Source organism: Saccopteryx bilineata, chromosome 1 (genome assembly GCF_036850765.1).
Source record: "Saccopteryx bilineata isolate mSacBil1 chromosome 1, mSacBil1_pri_phased_curated, whole genome shotgun sequence".
Lineage (NCBI taxonomy): Eukaryota > Metazoa > Chordata > Mammalia > Chiroptera > Emballonuridae > Saccopteryx > Saccopteryx bilineata.
Window position 1 is genome coordinate 193,022,482 of NC_089490.1, and position 21,915 is coordinate 193,044,396.

Here is a 21,915-nt window from a genome sequence, read left to right on the forward strand (position 1 = left end):
GTTTCTTGTTAAGTTTTGTATTTGACCTTTTGGCATTGTATTCTAAGATTTAGTCTTTGTCTATATGAAAAATCTGTTTACTTCTATGTATCAACCTTGTACCCAGCCCTGTTACTGCTGTGCCTTATTATTTATAACAGCCTTCTGATTTATCTTTCTAGATTTCCCCCCCCAAAAAAAGTATTTTTAAGTAAAATAATTTAAAATTCTACTTCCCAATTTTTTGTTTCTAAATTTATTCCCTAATATTACTGACTAATACTGAGAAAATTTTATAATCAAAATGTTGATAGCAAATTTTATTGCTTTATCACTGATTTAAAAAAGATTGTTTCTGATGGTTCTTCAGCATATATCTGCTCTTTTACATGTATGTATAAACATAGACATATAGAAACTATCTTACATTACTATGATTTTAAAAGTCAAGAATAGATGTGAATTTGATGAAAAGCAATTCATTAGATTTAGTAAGATTTATATGACTATCTCTTGACTTGATAAATACAATTTATAATTATAGCTATCCTATTTAACCACATTAACATTCCAGAAATAAACTGTACTTGCTTTCCTTGTTATTAAGTAAACAGCTGAATTTATCTATCTAGTTTTTTTAAAAAACGACTTGTTTTAATACATTTGCATGTTCTGTAGTGTCCTTTTATGTGTGTAACTTTAATGAGAATTTGGTATAAATGTGCTGCACACATTCATAAAAGAGTTTGGAAAATTTCCTTTTTTTTCCCCCTATTCTCTGGACAACTGAAGTTTAATTGCAGTTATCTACTACTTGAAGTTTTGGAAAAATTCCCTTATGAAACCATCTGGATAATAATTATTACACAATTTTATCTCTTGAATGTTAAATAATGTGTGTAGTCTTCTATATTAACTTTTTTGGGTTAGTTTTGGTAGCTTATGTTTTCCAAAAAAAAAAAAAAAATTCATTCATGTTCTTAAACTCATTTGCAAAGATTTGACAAAATTGATTAGATATTTACTAATTTCTACAATGTCTGTGAATTTTTCTTTATTGTTATTAACGAGTTCAGAGACTTGTCCTCTTTATTTATGTTTTCAATTTTACTTACAAGAAAGCAATAGGCTTTACTTATTGACGTTAACATTTGACTATTTATATTGAATTAATTTTGCTTTTATTTTTATTATTCACTTTTTTAACTATTTTGTCTTTTCTCAAACATTAAAATTGGATGTATACTGCTTTTAATATTATATATTCATTGCCTCTTCACACTATTTTAGCTGTAGGCATTTTATAAGTTTAGAAATATATATTTTGCTTGACATAATTTAATAAACATTTAGTTTGATTTCCTGTTTTATATAAGAGGTGTGCAATAGAAAAAATTTACATTTCCTGAGCTCTTCCAGAGCTATTTTTCATTTGTGGTTAGCTGTCTAATTGTTCTTTGTGTGTGTGGGGGGGGTGGAGGCGAGGGTCTCTAATTCTACCATCTTGGTAATATTATTCCTTCTCTCATGGCTCTTTTATTCATTTCTGAGTGATATGCAAAAAAGGGGAAGACTCCTGTGTTTATGCCACTAATATTTAAAAAATTCCTAGTTCCTTTTTTTTAAAAAAAAAAACCATGTAGTTCAACTTTATAGAGGTAATATAATCAATGAAGTAGACATACTTTAACTCTCAGAATGCAAATTCATCTCCAACTGCAACCATAACTTTTTTTTCTTTTCTTTTTTTTTAAGAATGAATAGTTATGTCCCACCACTTTTTTGTAATCTTCTGTCTCTGGGGATATTGACCCATCGTTTTTTCCTAGTATTTGCAGACTTGTTATTTATTCTCTCTACATACCAAATCCTACATTATAAATATATTATCTTCTCCATTTCATCTTCAGTAAACCTCTCTGGAATAAGTACTATTGCAATAACCACCGACTTCCCCCCATATGTCCACAATCAAAAATTTTAAAATACTAAGATTATATTTTCAGGGATCATTTCTATAGTTTGTTACTAGAGAAATTTCTCTGATCGTGTAGAGTACCCAAAACCACAAGGAGGAGTTACAGTGTTCTCTGAGTGTGAAGGCGGCTCTTGGTGTTGCTTGTGCAACTGCCTTTTGCCATTGATGATCATTCTTCTCTTCCTTTGGGAGAGTAAGAGGGAGAGAATGCAGTCTGAGTGGTAAAAAAAATAAAAGTAAAAATTTTTTTTTAAATACTTTTTTCATACTTAATAGCCACATTTTCTGACTTTGTACCTCTTGATGATCTCGACCTTTCATTCACACTTTTCTGTGAAACTGACCAATCCTATAGTTAGTTAGCATCTCAAGTTGATAAAGCCAGTGGAAGCTCTTTGGTTCTCATTTGACATTACCTTGTATCATATTTGACATTGTCAAGTATGCCATTTCTCTTTAAATCTTATTGTTCTCTTGGCTCTTATAATAAGTGTATATTGTATGTAACAACTTATCCCCCAAACTTATTGACTTACAGCAATAAATATCTATTATCTCAGTTTCTGTGTGTTAGGAATTCAGGAGGGACAGGGATGTTGGTTCTGGCTTAGGCTCTCTCATAAGGTTGCAGTCAGGATATTAGCAAAGGTTACAGTCAGCTGAAGGCTTAATCGGGGCTGGATGATTTGTTCCTGAGATAATTTACTTGCATGGTTACCGGATGGAGATCACAATACTTACTCTGTGGATCTCTCCACACAGCATGGCATGACTGCTCACAGTGATTCAAGAAAGAGTGAGTGACAAGAAGGCCACAGTAGCTTTTAAGACTGAATCTCCCAAATCACCCCATATCACTTCAGCTTTATTCTAGTCATTAGAAGGAAGTCACAAAGTCCAGCCACACTTAAGAATGGAACGAAGTTCTATCTCTTGAAGGAAGGAACATCGAAGAATTTGTGGACTTGTTTTAAAACTACTAAAAAACAAACAAATAAACAAAAAACTAATGCAGCCTTCTAATCACATTTGGAAGGCTTTTTTGTAACTTCTCTGGCTGCTTCTTTTCCATAAGGACCATTTTTTTTATTTTTTTTTATTTTTTTTAATTTTCTTTCCACTAGTGCAGTATTGGTAGACTTCAGATATTGACTCCTCATGCTGTTTGACTGTCAGTCCATTCCAGATAATCAATCCTGATATTATGATATGTAAATATATAAACTAAGGAAAACACAAATTATCATTGTAGTTTAGATTTGTGTACCTAAAATAAACAACCCAGGCAAATAGTATTCTCACAATGATTCTCTTCTTGGGGTATAAGGTTTGGATAGACAAGAAAAGTTGGGGGAATATCATAGATTTTTTATTTAACTGAAAAGGCATGCATAGTTTTAGAAGACGTATTCCATCATTTATTTCATTTTGTTTATAGTCACAATACTTACTCTAATTAGAAATTTCAAAGCATTGTAAGAGAATCTAGACTCTACTTTTTCATTTTTGTTGTTTATTTTTCAAAATGAGACATGAACTAGAATAGTTTGAAAAGCACTGACTTAAAGAACATTGCTTGCCAAGGCTAATTGCTTTTTGAGAACACTACACATTATGAAAGTAACAATATGTTGAAGGAAATAATAACAATTATTATGCATACTCGTACTTTTTGCCTAAAGAAAATGGGGAGCGCTTAATGAATTTAGCCTTTAGCATTGGACAGGAAATGTCTGAAGTGTACAAATTGTTTAATAGTAGATAAAAGGGTGGTTGGAAAATTATTGTTAAAACCTTTGCCTCCCTGTTCTCATGTTTTAATGCTATGGCATCTGGAAATCTTAACCTTTTCTCCTCGGGTGATATTTTGTCTTGGTTGACTGGATCCCTGTAACTTTGTGAGAAGATCACTATCCATTTGTCTCTTTTCAGTGAATTTTCAAGGAACACACGTCTCAAATGTGTGCTCCAGACCAGCCATGGTTCATCAGTTCTTTCACTTTTGCATGACTAAGCTGCTGTACATCATCACTCGAACTGTAGAACCCACGTTACTCATCTGAACATGTCTGTTTTCCAAGTGGGTTTAGTTTCTTCAGTATAAATACCAAGGCAAAAAAAATTGTCTCTGTGTGCACTAATTGTTATTTTTTACTTTCTCCAAGTTCAAAAGAAATAGTCAAGATTTATGCCAAAGTAGTTATAGCAAAGAAAAAAAAGCAAAAACAAAAAACCCCACAAAAATGCTTCAGCTGGTGTTGTGACTTATGATTAATGCACTTTCCCCCTTTTGCATGATCCACCATGGAAATCTTAGCTTTTTAATTTTATTTCAGGTATAGAATAAAAATGGCAAGAGGTTATTTCAGGGCAGAATTTTGGAAAATAATTTGAATTAGCATAAAGTTAACATTTCCTAAATGGCTATTTCAGAAACTAGACCATTAACCTTTAGAAAAGATGGAAAAAGAAATATACTAGAATTTTGCATTAGCTTTACTGGCTTCAGACAGAACTTGAAATAAGAAGCATATCTTTGGGACTTATTAAAAACAGTACTGTTTATCAGAAACTAATAAAACTTTATAATTAAACACCCCTACCAATAAGTTAACCCCATTCAATATAATATATTAAAAGCTATTTTATTTTCTAGAGTTATGAAATAAAATGGAATAAAAAGATAAAGTATTTTTCAGTTTATATTAGAAAATTTCTAGAGAAAATTAAAGAGTCTGATAAAAGGGGTAAAATATAAGGAAAATATAAATTTAGGTAATTAACAAATTTATACAGAATGATAAAAACTTCTAAAATGATATCTCTTTCATTAAAAAATCACATTGAAAAATCTAACTATATGGAGCCTTCTAAACATGACCTAAATAATATGGGTTGTTTTTTTTTAATTTAATTTATTGGAATGCCACTGGTTACTATATAGGTTTCAAGTGGCCAATTCTACAACACATCTCTGTATACTGTATTGCGTGTGCACCCACCCAGGTTAAGTCTTTATCCATCACTATTTATCCCCCTTTTAACTTCCTTCACCCCTTTCCCCCATTAAATTGAACCTGGACTCTTGTATATCAATGAGAATGGGCAGCATTGCAATGTTCGCAAATAGCTAACATGGGTTTCAATGGTAAGGGCTACTAATGGGATGGGAAACAGAGGCCTTTCTTGGGAATATGGGGCATTGGCTAGGAGTTAGGAATTAACCTGTCCAAGAGGAAATTGGCCTCTTGAAGAATACTTGAAAATTGAAATCTGTGCTGTTAAAAGCAGCTGTAGACTGAAGTGCTAACAATCCATTCTAGTCAAGTGCTGAGATGATGGATCAAAGATGGAAGCCACTGGCACCGCCAGTGCACAGAGCTACAAACGCAAGGCCTGTGTGACACTCTTGATCAAACTCTTGGAATTGTTGGTACCTCTTCTAATATGATGCTTCATAAGCCCCCAGCCCAGAGGAAGGAATATCACTTAAAGAATCTAATTCTAGTTCCACTGTTGTACACAGCCTTAGAGTACGATGGGCAACAGGAAAACTATGTCATTGCTTCCCCTCTTCTTTACTTTCCCCCAAAACACTGCTCTGGGTCTCGTGTGTCTATTTGCTAATCGGCCTTCTTTGCTTCACAGCCATATTGGATGAGTAAGGTGGTATCCTTGTGCTGCTCAGTCCCTCAGAAAACATGTGTGTATGTACCTCATGAATGAAATGAGAACATGTCATTATATGAGATAGTGTTACTATGATGTTGCAACAGTTACTCCTAATTATCATGTTTTCATTATAAGGTTTGCAACTCTTGGTGCAAAGAACTGCTTTATCCAGTGGAGGAAGTTAGTGATTTTCATGTTATGTCTGCATGTAAGCTATAATGGTGGACAGAGGTAAATTATCTCTGCTTTCTCTTGTGTTTGCTTTTGTACAATCTCCCTTAAGGGTCAGTAGGGTCTGTGATTTGTAGAAAACCAATAGAATGTGACAAGGATTATGGAATATTATTTCCTTAAAGATATCACCCAAGATGGTATCTTCCATCTTGCTCGTGGACACTTTCTCGTGGCACTTGCTGGTTTTGGTGAAGTAGGCTGCGGTGCAGAGAGGCCTAAGTGGCAGGGAACTCAGGGGCCTTCCACGTGACAACAGGGAGGGAGCTGAGTTGCTCAGCTGCACAGACCACAATGGACTGGGTCCTACTAAAAACCATTTGTGCTTAGAAATGGACCCTTTTCACTTTTGTGTCAGCTGAGACCAAGCCATGGCTGGTGTCTTAAGCACTGAAGCAGGGATGCCAGGCCTATACTCCTGACCCACAAGGACTGTACCAATTTATTGTGCAGCAATAGCCAACTCATCCCACTGCGCACATGTAGGCATGCTACGCTCCATCTGTTGTGCTTTGTTTTGTGAACTGACTGATCTTTCTTGATACAAACTTTATAACTTCCTGGATGCAAATAAATAGAGATATTTGTTATTCAGTAATGCCAGACACAAAGAATGTTCCATTCATGTAAACCAAGCAAAGAACAAAGAGCATGGGCCCAGCCATGTGTTGGAAAATCAAATGAGTTTCCTAATATTAGCCCTCAGGCTCATATTTCAATACTGTAGGTACAGGTAGAAATCAATGGACCAATTCTAGGTCCTTTCTGAATATTCTACATTCAGTCACTACTTCTCAATTTAAACTTGTCTTGACATTAAAAAAAACTACTCCTCATTAAAATCAGTAAATAAATGCATAGCACACTTTCGTAGGTCCCTCTCCTTCACCCAGGTTTGCAGAATCTAAAGAAGAGACATTGGTTTTGTCTGCACATGGCTGATGGCAAGGGAAATACTTTCATGTTGGGGGGAAGGAGTTTAAGTGTAGCAGAAGGAGACATTACAATAACCATAAATCAGAACAATCTATGCTTTGTCCAAACCAGAAGAACAACATTTCTAGTACATGACCAACACGAGTCACTCCTTGCCTTGCCCCATGCCTATCTATATTATACTTGACTCAACTTAAAAATTAAGGCCAAATCATACTATTAAATAATTTTAAGTAAAAATAAATAAAGAGACAGAACCATCCATAGGGTAATAAACATACTTTGAGTCCCAAATTATGTCCTCCTGAGGAGGGTGCAAATTATTTTACTTTCGGGTAGGTCAATTCTGTATCTACATTCATTGTTCTGAATTTTATTTCTCCAAGTTTGAGGCCTTAAATATTTTATATTTTTTGTTCCCCAAATTTATACTCAATAAATTAAACAGATGATCTTCATGCTCATTCCAGATTTCTTAAAATTACCTGGATCATTTCTGGGTGTATTTCCTCTCAGATCATTGTGCTGGTCTGTCTGTTCCTGAAACTTCTCTTGGATTGCAGTAATCAAATTATTCAAATACAGAAAGATCCAGATGCTCCTGGCCGTTTATACCCTTTATGATGACTGACTGATGCAGGAGCACAAACCCCAGCTCTCCTGCTTTGGATAAATATTCTTCTGTGCAAATATGCCTGCAGAACTCCCCAGAAGGCTAGAGCTGAGACTGAGGCGTGGCTGGAAACCTATACCATTTGCTTGGCTTCTTCTGCCTTTCTTTCCTGCTTCTTTCTCTATCTCTTGGTGGGTTTTTCTGGGATGATTTCCTTAATAAGTTGCTGGCACAAAAATATAGCTCTTGAGCTCTACTTCGAGGAAGCTTGACTTAGGACATAAACCATGAGGAGACTATTCTACTTTGGCAGAGTCTATGCCATTCCCTGGATTTAGGTATGTACTGCTGGAGGCTCGAAGGAGCAACCGTGTTTCTACAGGGTTAGAATGGAAGCTCTGTAATCACAGGGATTTTGACTGTCTCCTTTATCACCAGCTCATAAGAGGCTCTCACAGGCCTGATACATAGAAAATGCTTAATAAATATTTCATGAATGCTTTAAAGGCTATATGTAATGAAAACCTGGTCAAAAAAGTAAACTAATAAATTAAAAGACAAACTAATATGCCATATGAAAAAAAAGGGCATGACAACATATTTCTCTATGTTAACTATCTAGTGAGATATAATAACCTATCCAGAAACTAAGTAGTGCAAAACAACAATGGTCCTTTTATTACTTCCTGTGATTCTGTGCTTCAGGAACTTATAACAGTAGGAATGGCTTATCTGTCTGGGGGAGGACTGAAAGACTCGGGGCTTGTGTATATTGTCTGAAATCTCTTTAGAAAATAGACCTGATAGTTGTTGTCTGACAGTTGATGGCAACCTGGAAGGGGAGACAGAGAAATGAGAGAGAGGAGGAGACGAAGGTCTGCAGTGAGATACACATTGGTTAAGCTGTCCTAGGGGTTAAAAGGTCTGCCACATTCCAAATATGAAAAGTAAAGTTTTTTTTTCTTTAAATATATAGAAAAAGAATACCAGCTTCTAAATCAGGCCAGAGACTGATTTCTTTCTCTAGAATTTTTAACTTACTCTGTAATTTTTATTAAACTTCTCTTTGTAAATGTTTCTTTCTGCATCTGTAATAAGATAACACTTCCAGCTCTGGTTTCTAATATATTTAAATATATTCATAGTTGAAATATAACGGCTAATTCTCAAGGTAAAGTTTAATAAGGGTATTGTGGTTTTAGACTTTATGAATTTTGGAAATCTGAGTATATAAAGAGAAATAATTTTTGGTACTAGACAATCTTCAAGTTACCTTATATGAGAAGCCACAAAATGTTGGATGTTCATTAAGAGGAAGGGTTCTGAAGTCAGCTTGCTAGGATTCAAACCACAGCTCCTACCTGTGTAAATGGGACAGACACTTCACATCTCTGCCTTTGCTTCCTGATCTGAAAAAGATGGCATAATAACAACTAATTTATAGAGCTGCTGTGAGGAGAAATTACGTTGAAAAACAGTGAGTACTGAATTCTGCAGCACATAACTAAAATTAGAATGATACAGAGAAGATGATCAGGGCCCTTTGAGCAAGGATGACACACAATTTCATTAAGCATTCCATATAAAAAAAGTTAAAAAGCAATTCAATATATGTTAACTATTGTAGTAATTATTGTTATCCTGAACCAATTTAGTTGGATATGCACCTATATTGGAGAAGACAGAAGTAGCCTTTATTACAAAAAAAATATGTAACATGACTATTAAATTCATATATTTCACAATATAACAGCATGGGTAGTGACAGTAATTGCATTGGTTTCCCAAAAGATATAGCCACATCCTAACCCTTGAAACGTGTAAATGTGAACTTGTTGGAGTGTTTGCAGATATAAGTAAGGGAAGGATTTTGATAAGAGATCATCTTGGGTTATTTGTGCACGCCCTAAATCCAATGACAAGGGTACTTATAAGGGATGGAAGAAAAGAAGACATAGAGAAGAGGAAAAGGCCACGTGAAGACAGAAGCAGAGGAACTCCCGGAGTCACGAAAAGTTGGAAGAAGAAAGAGAAGGATTCTCCTCTGGATACTTTGGAATGAGCACTGCCTTGCTGACACATTGATTCTGGACTTCTGGTGTCCAAAATGATGAGAATAAGTGTTTGTTCGTCTAAGCCAGCAAGTCTGTGTAATTTGTTAGTTACCCTAGAAAATGAAAATGGGAGGAGACCCGGCGGTTCTTCCGTTTGATACCCAGGGCGCATTACTTTCTGTTCTCTGCTATTTTGCCTGGGATAAAACTGATGGCAGGCAAGAGCTAACATTCAATTTCACAGACTAGTAGCTGTATCTGCTAAATGTTTTTGATTAAATTGCTATGTGTGTTTATCATTGGACCCAATTTTAGAACTAGAACTTGGGGTATTTGGCCCACCACACAGCCTCTAAATTGTCCTTGGTTCAGTAAGTCAACAATTATAGACAGTGAAGCAAGCAGGTAGCATGAGGGGTGCAGGTCACCGTGAATGTGATCTGCTTAAGAAGTTTTCATACCCTTAGAGAACTGGTGCTTCTATTCAGAGATGTTTATTTTCCCATAAGAAAACCAAACATTTGTAAATATGTTTTTAAACTGTTCTTGATCATTCTTTCTTTCCCAAAACAAATCATTCTGTTAAGGATATATGACATCTTTAGTTTGAAATTGGCTATTAATGCAGCTAGAAAATGTGTTTCAGAAGCCCAGTTGGGTGTACCATCATTCATATTAATATTCTTAATACCTGTATATTACTGCCTGAATGTTCAAATTTGGAAGAAAAATCAATGTATGTCTCTCCGACACTCTCAAACAATTTGTAGTTTAATTTACCTCTATGCATTATTTGCAGAGGTTATTTGTAGAGTTAGGAACTCTGTTTTCTTTTTTCCTTTACATAAAAACTCTGATCAATTTTCCTTTACATAAAAACAAAGTTACAGAACCAACAGTACTGCAGAAAGCCCATCTATAAAAAAACGAATGGCGAGGCAGGATACAGTTCCCTCAAGCTAACTTATACCTTAAAAGCTGCTCTCTGGCACAGGTTCTAGAAGAGCACATGAAATCTTTTTGCTGACCAACCTTAATTGTGGTTACTGTCCGTGTGCGGTCCTGTGAAAGCATTCTAAATTATATTTAGAAATAAATATGCTGTCATCAAGACCTGAGGGTTGCTTTCAATTTATTATCATATGTTATCAACTAGTGCTTGATCTGTTCTCTTTATATCCATATTTTCTGTGCTATATTCACAATAAACTGGGACTATTTTCTGCAATTATTACAATGCGAGGAAACATTATGTGTTTTAATAAATGTTTGTTAAAAAATGATATAAAAACAATTTATGTAGCTGTGTCCGTAGTACGCTTCAAAATAATTTGATAGCAATGTGTGAATATGAATTTTAAATATTGACTTAAAAATGAAGTTTAACCAGACAAAATACAGTTTTTATATACAACATTATTTTTTAATTGTAAAAACATCATTTAAAGGTAAGTTCATGTTTAGATGAAGTGGACAGGCTTATGTCTTTTGTTTTCCTTTCTAATTTATTTATATTTTACATTTTTTTTAAATTACAGTATTTTCATTAGTGAAAAAAGACTTTTTTGTTTGAAAAATAAGAATTGATTCTGTAATTAGATTAGATATTAAAACTTTACAAATGTGTAAAACTTCAAAATAAAGAAGTAAGATAACGTCCTTTTCAATAATTCTAACTGAAGACTTGTTAATCTCTTACTTTTCAAATTAGTATACTAGCATATTTATTTTTGCATCAAAAATTATTTTTTTCTTAAAACCACAGTCATATTACTGACTTAAAAACATTATTAGAAAAAAAGTCCGTGCTTAGTGTTGGATTAGTTTAAACTGAGCTCAATTTAAACATTTAAAAAATGATAGTGTTCATATTGGGCCATTTTATAATATGATAGTATCAAGAATAATTTATACACACAAATAAACTTTATTTGGAAGATGAATAGACACTAAAATCAGTTAAAAAAATCATGATCTTAACCAAAATAATAAGGTTCATTTCTTTCATACTTAAAATTGGGAAAACTATCAAAATGGTTTTTTAAAAACATAATCTGGCCCTGGCTGGTTTCTCAGTGGATAGAATGTTGGCCTGGCATATGGATGCCTTGGGTTTGATTCCCCATCAAGGTACATAGGAGAAGTGACCATTTGTTTTTCCCCACTTCCTTTTCTCCTTCTCTTCCTCTTACCCTTCTCTTTCTTTTCCCCTCCTGCAGCCAGTAGCTCCATTGGCCCGGAGCCCTGAGGATAACTCTTTTGAAGTGCATTAGCCTCAGGTGCTAATAATAGATCAATACTCAAGCATTGGCCCCAGACAGGGGTTGCCAGGGGTATCCCAGTTGGGGCACCTAAAGGAGTCTGCCTCATGATCTCCCCTCTTCTTGTCTAAAAACAAAACAACTTCAACAAAACAATCTGTTGGGATGATGTTTTGGAGATGGTTAGTGGTGATATTGCAGAACAATGTGACTATACTTAATACTACTGAATTGAACACTTAAAATTAGTCAAAATAATATGTATATGTTAACATAGTAAAAGAAAAAAAGAAAAAAACATATCTCTATCTCATTTTATCAGTAAGAAAAAAATCATATTAACAATAACTGAAGTCTCTTCTTAATGGACCACCATTAAAATCTCTTCATTGGTGTTATAATATATTTGCAAGAAAGAATAAATAGTTAAGAGCAGAGTTTTACAAAATCACTATATTAGGTTTTATACTCTTTTGAAACAGATGTTCTCTGAAAACATAATGTAATTTATAGGTCAAGTTCTCAGATAAATGTATAGGTTTATAAGATCATAACTTAATATTCAATTTTAATTAATATGTGATTTCAACAGGGTATCTTTGAGATCTATTGTATGAATGTTTGTGTTAAGAATTCTTTTGAAAAAGAAGGTTTCTTGTAAACATCCTTTTTATTAATCAACCATGACATGGCAAAATGTGCAGTTGCTATTTCTGGAGTGTTACTGAGTATTTCAGTGGAGTATTTCAGTGCTATTTCTGAACTCTACATCTAGAGATGATGAAAAATTCTTATAGAATTTTGTAATAAATATACATGTTGGGTTAAGGAAATAGTCATGTGAAGTGTCATTAAATTTATCCTTGCAATTCAAAAAAAAAAAAAAAGAATTCTTTTGAAAGGAGACAAAATGGGTTAGACTCGTAAGACATGATTACTATATGATTGTATATACTGTATTTATAACTCTAAAACTAATGTTTCAATCAAAGGAGGTTAATCAACCTTAGATTGTAATGAGAGATGAAGTACTAACACCAAAAGAAATCACTCTATCTCAAGAATTCCATCTCCCTTTGGTTGTAATGGATGTGTGGGGTGTTCTTAACATGATGTCACAAAACATTTGTATTATGTGAGCAACTTGACTTTTACTCTGGAGACCTACATTCAATAAGCAAATTACTGGCTTTGAGCAGGTTCCTCATGCAGAATGTCAGCATGATGCTAATGAACTTACCAGATAATGTGCCCAGTTTCATCCCCTTGGACATTTATAGTTCTAGGAGCCTACATACAAATTTTATCCTCATAGTTATTGCCAGTCTTGTAGCACAGAGATTACTCAAGATTTCTCTCAGATTGAACAGTGAGCTACTGTGAGCTTCTTTGCACTTTCGGCCATTTTCTGTTCCTGAATCACAGGTTCTAGAACATTCAAAAAATGAGAGAAGCAAGATGGCAGCATAGATAAATGTGGTACTGACCTCCACAACCACATCAAAATTTTGAAATTTATTCAGAATTATGCTACTATACAGAAGAAAAACCATAAAATCTACTAAAGATTTTACAACTGTAATTTCAGCTATGTTTTTCAACTTACATTTCATTACATCAATGACTGTTCACTTATAAAATCTAGCAAAACTCCAAAGTAAGAAATCAAATGTCTTTAAATAAGATGTCAGGTTGACTATAAATTGGAATTTTTTCCAGTTTTAAATTATTTTTCCAAATCTAGCCATACCTTAAAATATCAATTCTCTAATAAACCAATATCTTAAGAGTTGTTTGTCTTACTGGATCTTTCCTTTTTGTAATATTTGTGTAATCATTCAATTTTGAAATGGGAGTGGGATGGGGAATGTGCCTCACCTCCTCCTCTTTCCTTATATCCTGGAACCAGATTACACAGTTTTTATGTCCTGTTTTAAAATATTTCAAAAACAAAAACCTTTTTGTCAAGTCCTGCGCTCTGTGGCACTTTAAATTCTAAACCTGCTATGGTTGCTGGAATAGTTTACCATGAAAGAAAAGGAAATGCCTTTGGTATATAAAAGAATAAAAAACAGAAGAAAGAAAAGACATGAAAAAAAGAAAAGAAATGCTGAGCTCACAAACAGGCTGGAGCTTAAGGAGGTGCCGTGATTAGGTATACTTCATAATATGAAAGATCGGGCCAATTTGGATCTCCTTGCCTGGTAGGATCAATCCTGTCAGTCCATTTGTTTACAACCCCTTGTGATTTCTGTATCCCACAACACTTTTGCATGAAAATGAACCATAAAGGCAGTCAAAACACCTGCTTACTGACAAGACTGATTACTGCTTTGATTTATCCTCTAAGTGTGAGCTAGTTTGCTGCTACAAGGGCCTTGGGTTAGCATATAATTCGTAGGATTTGAAAGTCTCCTATATCCCAGAGTTTCAACTGTGAATGTCTTTTGTATAAGCTAGAAAGTTCTGTTAATCCCAGAACCCTCAATACAAAGTTTTTCTACCATATTGGTTCAGGTATCTTAAGTTACTAAGTGACTGTACATTATCAGACTAATTTGAAAGGCTTCTGGTATACCTTAAGACAACATTTCTCAGCACCCCACTAAGCTCCAATAACCCAGAAACAACAGTTGAGAGTCTTTCTATAGTTTATTTTAATTCTCTTCTTTTGTAGTCTTCCAAAGCTGACACGTCATTTTTTTATGTGTGTTATAAACAGATAGGCTTGAGGGAGATGTTTATATCACTGAAGCAAGACAAGACAACCTCTCTATTTCTGGATTCAAGACAGTGACTCAGTCATTAAACTGGGAAGCGTATTGATATCATGGGGCATAGTTGTAGAATTCAGTAAGGTAAGCTAATCTTATACAAAAAGTCATAAATGTGCCTGAATTCAGAAGGCATTACCTGGCAAGATACCTCTTTCCCCTTTTCATACCTGAAAGAGCAAATGCATTTTGTCTTTCCTAGCTGAACTGTTTATATACATTACTTTTAATGAGAACTGGGAAAAATATTTTCCCCCCATTTTACTCCAAAACCTTTCAAGTGTTTTATATTTGTTTGTTTGTTTTTTTGAAATTTGGTGCTTGAGACCATGTCACTTTAGCTTAAATAAAACTGAAAAGTTATTTCATGAATGCTTTACTAATCAGGGTACTTTATTTACTGTGAAAGATGAGCCTTCTATCCAACGATGGTGCAAAATGAAACAGGCATTAGAATGACAACTGTGGTGAAGGCTAATTCTCACTGGAAAAAGAAAGAAAGCCGTAGAACAGAGAAAGAATTTTAAAACATTTAAAAAATGAACACCTAAAAGGACACACTTGTGAATACAGGTAATGCATGTCAATGTGCCAAGAGCAAAGCTATTTGTTGATAATCTGCTCTATTCCAGAAACACACACACACACCCATTAAGCGACAATAAAACTGAGGATAAAACTTCACTGATTTGCCAGAACTTAATGGCAGCCCAGGCTTGCAAAGCCACTCAAGCTCCAAAGCTAACTTTCTTTCCACCGTCCCCCATGGCAATGCATAGTTTAGTCATAGACATGTGCCTTAGGAGAAGTCAAGTAATTGTAGTTCAGAGACCATCTGTATTTTTCAGCTTTTATACAGTGCTAGTGTTCATAGTTTCAAAACCTTCTGCAGCTGGTCCTGTTCCTGCAAATGTGTGTTTCTGCTGAGAATTTGGCTCTGCTCCAAGAACATGCACAGATAAAACCAAGGCCTGTGTACAGTCTTCGCTTCAAGTCAGTTCAAAGGCCTGAAGAGACGTCCAATTTGTTCTGTATTTATGTTTAGTTAAAGTGACCTGGTTTAAAGTACCCTGTGGCTCCCCAGCAGGATGTACTTTGTGTGGATTAATCAGTCAAAAAATAATAATAATAAAAATGCACAAAAATTTTTTTCTTCTTTTTTTGCTTCATTTCAAATTGAATTATCAATAGACAACAGAGTTTTGCTACAAAATCATTTGTGGGATTTCTTTGTAACCAAGTCAAGAAGAAATACTTGTAACTAAAAGCAGAATATTGGCTGAATTTATGAATCTCTTTGCATTTGAAAGTCTAAAGAAAATGTTGATAGAAAAGAGACTAGAGTTAGTCAAAGTCTGGTGACATTCATGAGACTAAAGTAGGAGTATTAGCAGGTCATTGATATAAAAGAATTGAATCAAATTTCTCTGAGAGTAGGAAGATGTATCCATAGTTGTTATGAACTTGAACTCAAATATGAAATTGTCTGGGTATGGTTCCTAGCTACACTTTTACCATTATTTATAAAACCTTAACCTAGTTTTTGAACTACTCTGATCCTCAATGTTCTCTTCTGTAAATAAGAATTCTAATATGACCCACTTGAATTAGATCATTTTAATAGATACAAGGTGACTGTTTCACAAGAAACAGTAAACATTTCTATTATTGTGATAAATACAAGTTAATATGTAGTGAGTAAAATAAGAGATTTTTACCCTATTTTTAAAGATAAAGAACAGTTATCTTTTTCTGATGCAAAGGGAATTCAACATGTACAAAAATCTAACCAAGGTATTCATTTCTAGCCTTACCAAACCACAGAGTTATTTATCTTACTGAATAATAGAGCCAAAAACAAACAAACAAACAAACAACCAAATATTCAACCCTTAACCATTGATAATTACCAAAAGCTTTTATAATCTAATCATCACCGCTTTCTATGTATTATAGCTCTTAAAAAGCTCTTCATCATTCTGATCAAGTCACCATTACATTTCATTTGGATGACGTGAGACAAACGGCCACTGGCCCATCCATACTTTATATTGTCAACTTACAATCCACTCTCCACTGGGCTGTCATAGTGGCCTTTAAAAATTCTATCAGCAGGTCATTTTGGTAGGAAAAGGGGTTTAGGGAGGTGGAAGGTGGTTAAGGGGAGATCAATGGTGATGGAAGGAGACTTGACTTGGGGTGAGGAACATGCCATGCAGTGTTCAGATGATGAATTATGGAATTGCACACCTGATATTTAAATAATTTTATTAACCAATGTCACCTCAATAAATTTAATAAAAAAGTAAAATCTGTTGTGCCTGAAAAAAAATTCATCCACTGCTCAAAATATTTGATGCCTTGCAATTATTCCTAGTGTGAAAGCAATATTCTTAACCCAGCCTGAGAGATGACATGACCTTTGTTTCCCAAACTCCTAGCTTCAGTTTTGCCCTCACTCTTTCTCCACTCACAGGACAATTATTTAGATTTCTGTCTCCACTCCACTCCTCTGTAATGTCTGCTCCATCAGCCAGCAGTGCTCTCCAGTCCTCTCTTAGTAGATTCCATAGTGTAGCTCTCAAGATTCTACTTTCAGTTATCCAATACTGGATAAATAAGTTGGTGTTATTTTGATGTTCCACTTCTAATTATACAGGATCTATACCTATAATGTATGGGCATAAACATCTTTCACATGAGGACTGATTTTAATATGCCTTCTCTCTTACTTTTCAGTGTTTTATAAAGTAAACTTCAGAGGAGCTCTGCTCAGTCCTTTCCAGTAACATTAACTTAGAAACTAACCTGTAGGGTTGCGTTAATTTGAGTGAATGCCTGCCATGTAATCTATGGTGACAACCTCTTTGGTATATCAACAATAACAACAACAAAAGCACCAGTTTTCACCAGATTTGAACAGTTGAGGAAGAGAAATAACATAAAAGCAGAAGAGAAGAAAGAACAACCTTTTTAGAAATATCACTCAGTTCATGAATAATGAGAGATTTTTTTAGTTATTTTTATTTATTTATTCATTTTAGAGAAGAGAGACAGAGAGAGGGGGAAAGGCAGAGGACCAGGAAGCATCAACTCCTATATGTGCCTTAACCAGGCAAGCCTGGGGTGTTCAACCAGCGACCTCAGCATTCCAGGTCAATGCATGATCCACTGTGCCACCACGAGTAAGGCAAGAATGAGAGATTTTAGTTCCACAACACCCTAAGAGGTTTGACTGATTAAGAAGTTAAATAATAGTTTATGCAGTTTTCCATAGTGATTGTACCAATTTGCTGTCCCCACAGCATGTATGAGAATTCCCTTTTCTCCATATCCTTGCCAACACAAATAATTTTTTGATTTTTGATGCTAGATAGTCGATTAATGTGAAGTGGCATCTCATTGTGGTTTGATTTGCATCGCCCTGATGATTAGTGATGAGCATCTTTTCATATATCTTTTGGCCATTTGTATGTCTTCTTTGGAGAAATTTAATATCTTGAGCTGCCTCAAAAAATTAAAAACAGAGCTATAATATGCCCCAGAAATTTTACTTTTGGGAATTTATCTGAACAAAACAAAAACACTAAATCAAAAATATGTATGCATCTTTATGGTAATTTTCAAGAACTTAGATTTGGAAACAAGTGTCCATCAATAGGTGAATGGATAAAAAAAGATGTGACACACACACACACACACATAAACACACACAATCTTGATATTAAAACAACATAGATGGAGCTAGAGGATATTGCACTGAGTGAAATAAATCAGAGAAAGACAAATACAGTATGGTTTCATTTATATATGAAAATTAAAAAATCCCCAGTACACTATAACCAAACAGAACAAACAAAAACAGACTCATAGACAAAGAGACTAAAGGGGGATTGAGATGGGGGGATGGGTAAAAAAGGTGAAGGAGAATATAGTTTATAATATTGTGATTAGTTTGCATAGTAACAGATGATTAATGGAATTAGGTATATAAATGTTGAACCTGATACTGTATACCTGAAACTAATATAATATTGTACACTACCACTTACAAAATGCTCAGATCATGGGTTATTAGTTAGACAGGTTGCTGGGGTTATATTTATATACCATGAGGGCACCTTTAAATGATTCTCTTGAAAGAATCATTCAAAATGAAAACAGCAAAAGCCTTATATTTCTCCTGAGAGTACCAAATTTAGTGTTATCTAGTTCAATCAAGCAAAATGGCATAGTAAATGGATGATGATTAATAAAGAATCATCAATTCAATAGCAGATGTAGTATAAGTTTTAAAAGATCCATTTATTTTTGAGTTAATTGTGCCTTCCTAGAATATAAATAAGAACTTTGGTCTCTAATTCCAAGATATGCAATTAAATTATTTATCTCTTTCTAGGTGCCCAGACATAAACTACAATTAAATGTGTTCCCAGGTCTCAGGAAGGTCCTAGATTGAATTTTTGGGATTGTTTTCTAGTAGCATATGATATTGGCCTTAAGTGCAGTACCCCTCCCTGCTATCTTTGAGTTGGTAACATTAGAGTTTGCCCTTTTCACTGGGAAATTTAGCAAACGATGTAAAAATCCTCCATACGCTTTGGCTTGGTTTAACTGAAAATCTTCTATACTGCCAATGCCTAAATTGTTGTTAATAATTGCTATGCTGTGTCATATAAATGTGAGTACACATGATAAAGCTCAGGATTTCTGGCTAAATAATATATAAAAAGTTAAAGTTTTATTATACATGCAAGATATAAAATTTATCTCAGTAAAATACACATTTTTTCCCATTTGAAAATACATTTTAAATGGTACAGAAGATTGTTTCTAATGCAAAGCAGGGTTTCATTGTAAATTTTAAATCACTTTTCTATGGTATATAACAAAACTAAGAAATAAAACACAACTGATTTGAATAACGTTTGCTGTTTCTCTCATTCTTAATATATTACCTAATTTATAGGGCATAGTCATAAATCCATATAACATGTGCTACCAAATGCAAAATTATTAGATTGGCTATTTTCTTTCCATAACTTATGATTCACCTGCATTAACTTTATTCAGACAGAATATGTCCTCCACCTAAGCCCCACCAACGTTAGTAGCAATTCAGCAATTTTTGGTGTTGTCATGTAATTTTTGTAAAACTTAACTTGGTTAGACCGTGAGTTATTTCAAATTTCAAGAAGTAGTATGCTTCCCTTTTCATTTTTCTCTTGGTTATACTCATTCTACACCTTCTACCTCCAATCCCCGGTTATAGAAGAGTAGCCTCCAGTATTATGCTGTTCCTGATGTATAGCAATCACCTGAAATCCTGAATGGATATTCTTTGTGACATCCTCTCCTAAATCTCTTTCCCCAGAGTTACAGTCTACAGGTGGGATTTCACTTAGAATGGGTGAAAAGAGCAGATAAACAGCTACCCATTCAGAGATGAATTGTTGAGGGAAGTTTTTCTTATTATTATCCTTGACAAAATATATGCTTAATTTCTCACAAGTTGGAAAGCAGAGAGTCATTTCATGGTGAATTTCATTTGAAATTTTGAACAATATGTTTAATCATGTTCATTTCCTGTTTCCTGATCTTAACAATTAAGGCATAACACACTGCTCTTTTTTAGATTTGATTTTCTCAATAATAGGAAGCTTGGAGAAATTCATTGTAGCCACATATAAAAGTGGATAAGTAGTGGACTTGAAAAGCAGTAACATAGTGCTTGGTGGTATTATAAAAAGCAAAGAGATTGTGACATGCTTTAGATTTGGGGCTGTGCCAAAATAGGTCATTCTGTTTTTGGATTAAATCTATGTTTCTGTTGTTACTATTTTTTAAAGAAAACTCCTGAAGAAACAAAATTAAAATTGTCACTATAAAAAGAAGAGAAATTATTTGGCCTGTGTTCTTTACTAAATTGAAAGTTACATGTTTTATGTTAAAAATGAGACAAGACTGAAATTTCTTGAGATTTTCAGAGGAAATTTGGCAATGAAAAAGATTAGAGAAGAATCATTAGGATAGTTGAGAACTAGAAACCACTTCATAAGAAGTATGTTAATACAGAGGGTCCTCAGGTTATGACAGTCTCAACATATGATGTTTCGAATTTATGATGCTCACTTCCATAAGAACTTAAAAAACATGAGTGTTTCAGCTTACGCCATTAGTGTCATACCTACAGACTACGTGAGTGAACTATTATAGTTTAGTTGCATACGGCAGAAGAATTCACAGTAATGCGACATGTTTGTGTTTTTATGTTCTAGATTATGATTTTACAACTGTGTTAGAATAGGTAAGTGACCTAGGCTAGGGTGTATTTCAACTTACCTAAATTTACATCACTGTCATAGAAACAGAACTGCGTTGTAACCTGAAGACCACCCCCCTCCCCCGTATACTGAACATGTTTCTTATTAAAGATGGTAGAGTCAGAACTATGAAGGGAAATGACATGGAGGAGAGTTTGGACTCAGTTCTATCTTTCAGCAATGCAATGGAATGGAGAAACAGTAAGTAAAGAGCTCCCCAACTGCTATTTTTTAGCAATGGTCAATGACAACTAGAAAAAAAATGATGCTAAGAATTTGGTTTATTAGGTAGAAATTTTCACTATTTGACATCTCAGAAATTTTCCAAATCTAAGACTGTATTTTTTCCAAATAATTTCTCTTAGGGGGAGGTGCTTTCTGTAACTGTTATGTTGATAAGGTTATTTGTTCTTTACAGGGAGAATATTGTGGTTATTGCAAGCTAAGAGATGTGCGTTTTTATTTTTAGCTTTATTTATACTTCAGACTATGTAATATTACATGTGAAATGAAATAATATGAGAAGATATTCAAATCCATCCATCTACATAGGATTTCATTATTAAAAGACAAAACAATTAATTTCAACATTTCCTTCTTCCTGAAAGTAACTGTAGAAAGTTATTCAAGATAAACAAAGCAAATACAATAGTAATAATAATTCTAGAAAAATATTAATGTGAGCAAAACAACTATTAATAAATTTTAAAATGAAATCACATTTTAAAATATGTATATAGTTAATATTTAAAAATATTTATTATATTATTTATGAGATTGCATTGTGACAATATGTAATTCAAGAATAAGGCAGTCCCAGGCCCTGGCTGGTTGGCTCAGCGGTAGAGCGTCGGCCTGGCGTGCGGGGGACCTGGGTTTGATTCCCGGCCAGGGCAATTAGGAGAAGCGCCCATTTGCTTCTCCACCCCACCCCTCCTTCCTCTCTGTCTCTCTCTTCCCCTCCCACAGCCAAGGCTCCATTGGAGCAAAGATGGCCCGGGCGCTGGGGATGGCTCCTTGGCCTCTGCCCCAGGCGCTAGAGTGGCTCTGGTTGCGGCAGAGCATCGCCCCCTGGTGGGCAGAGCGTCGACCCC

At 34.4% G+C, this 21,915-nt stretch overlaps 2 non-coding genes across 2 annotated transcripts; both read left to right on the forward strand.

Annotated features, from left to right (window-relative positions):
* Positions 1-1,969: 1,969 nt before the first annotated feature.
* Positions 1,970-2,180, forward strand: LOC136321501 (small nucleolar RNA U3). The gene has a single exon (XR_010728695.1). It is a non-coding gene; the product is annotated as a small nucleolar RNA U3 (small nucleolar RNA).
* Positions 2,181-8,891: 6,711 nt separating this feature from the next.
* LOC136321708 (U6 spliceosomal RNA) lies at positions 8,892-8,997 on the forward strand. The gene has a single exon (XR_010728834.1). It is a non-coding gene; the product is annotated as a U6 spliceosomal RNA (small nuclear RNA).
* Positions 8,998-21,915: the final 12,918 nt, after the last annotated feature.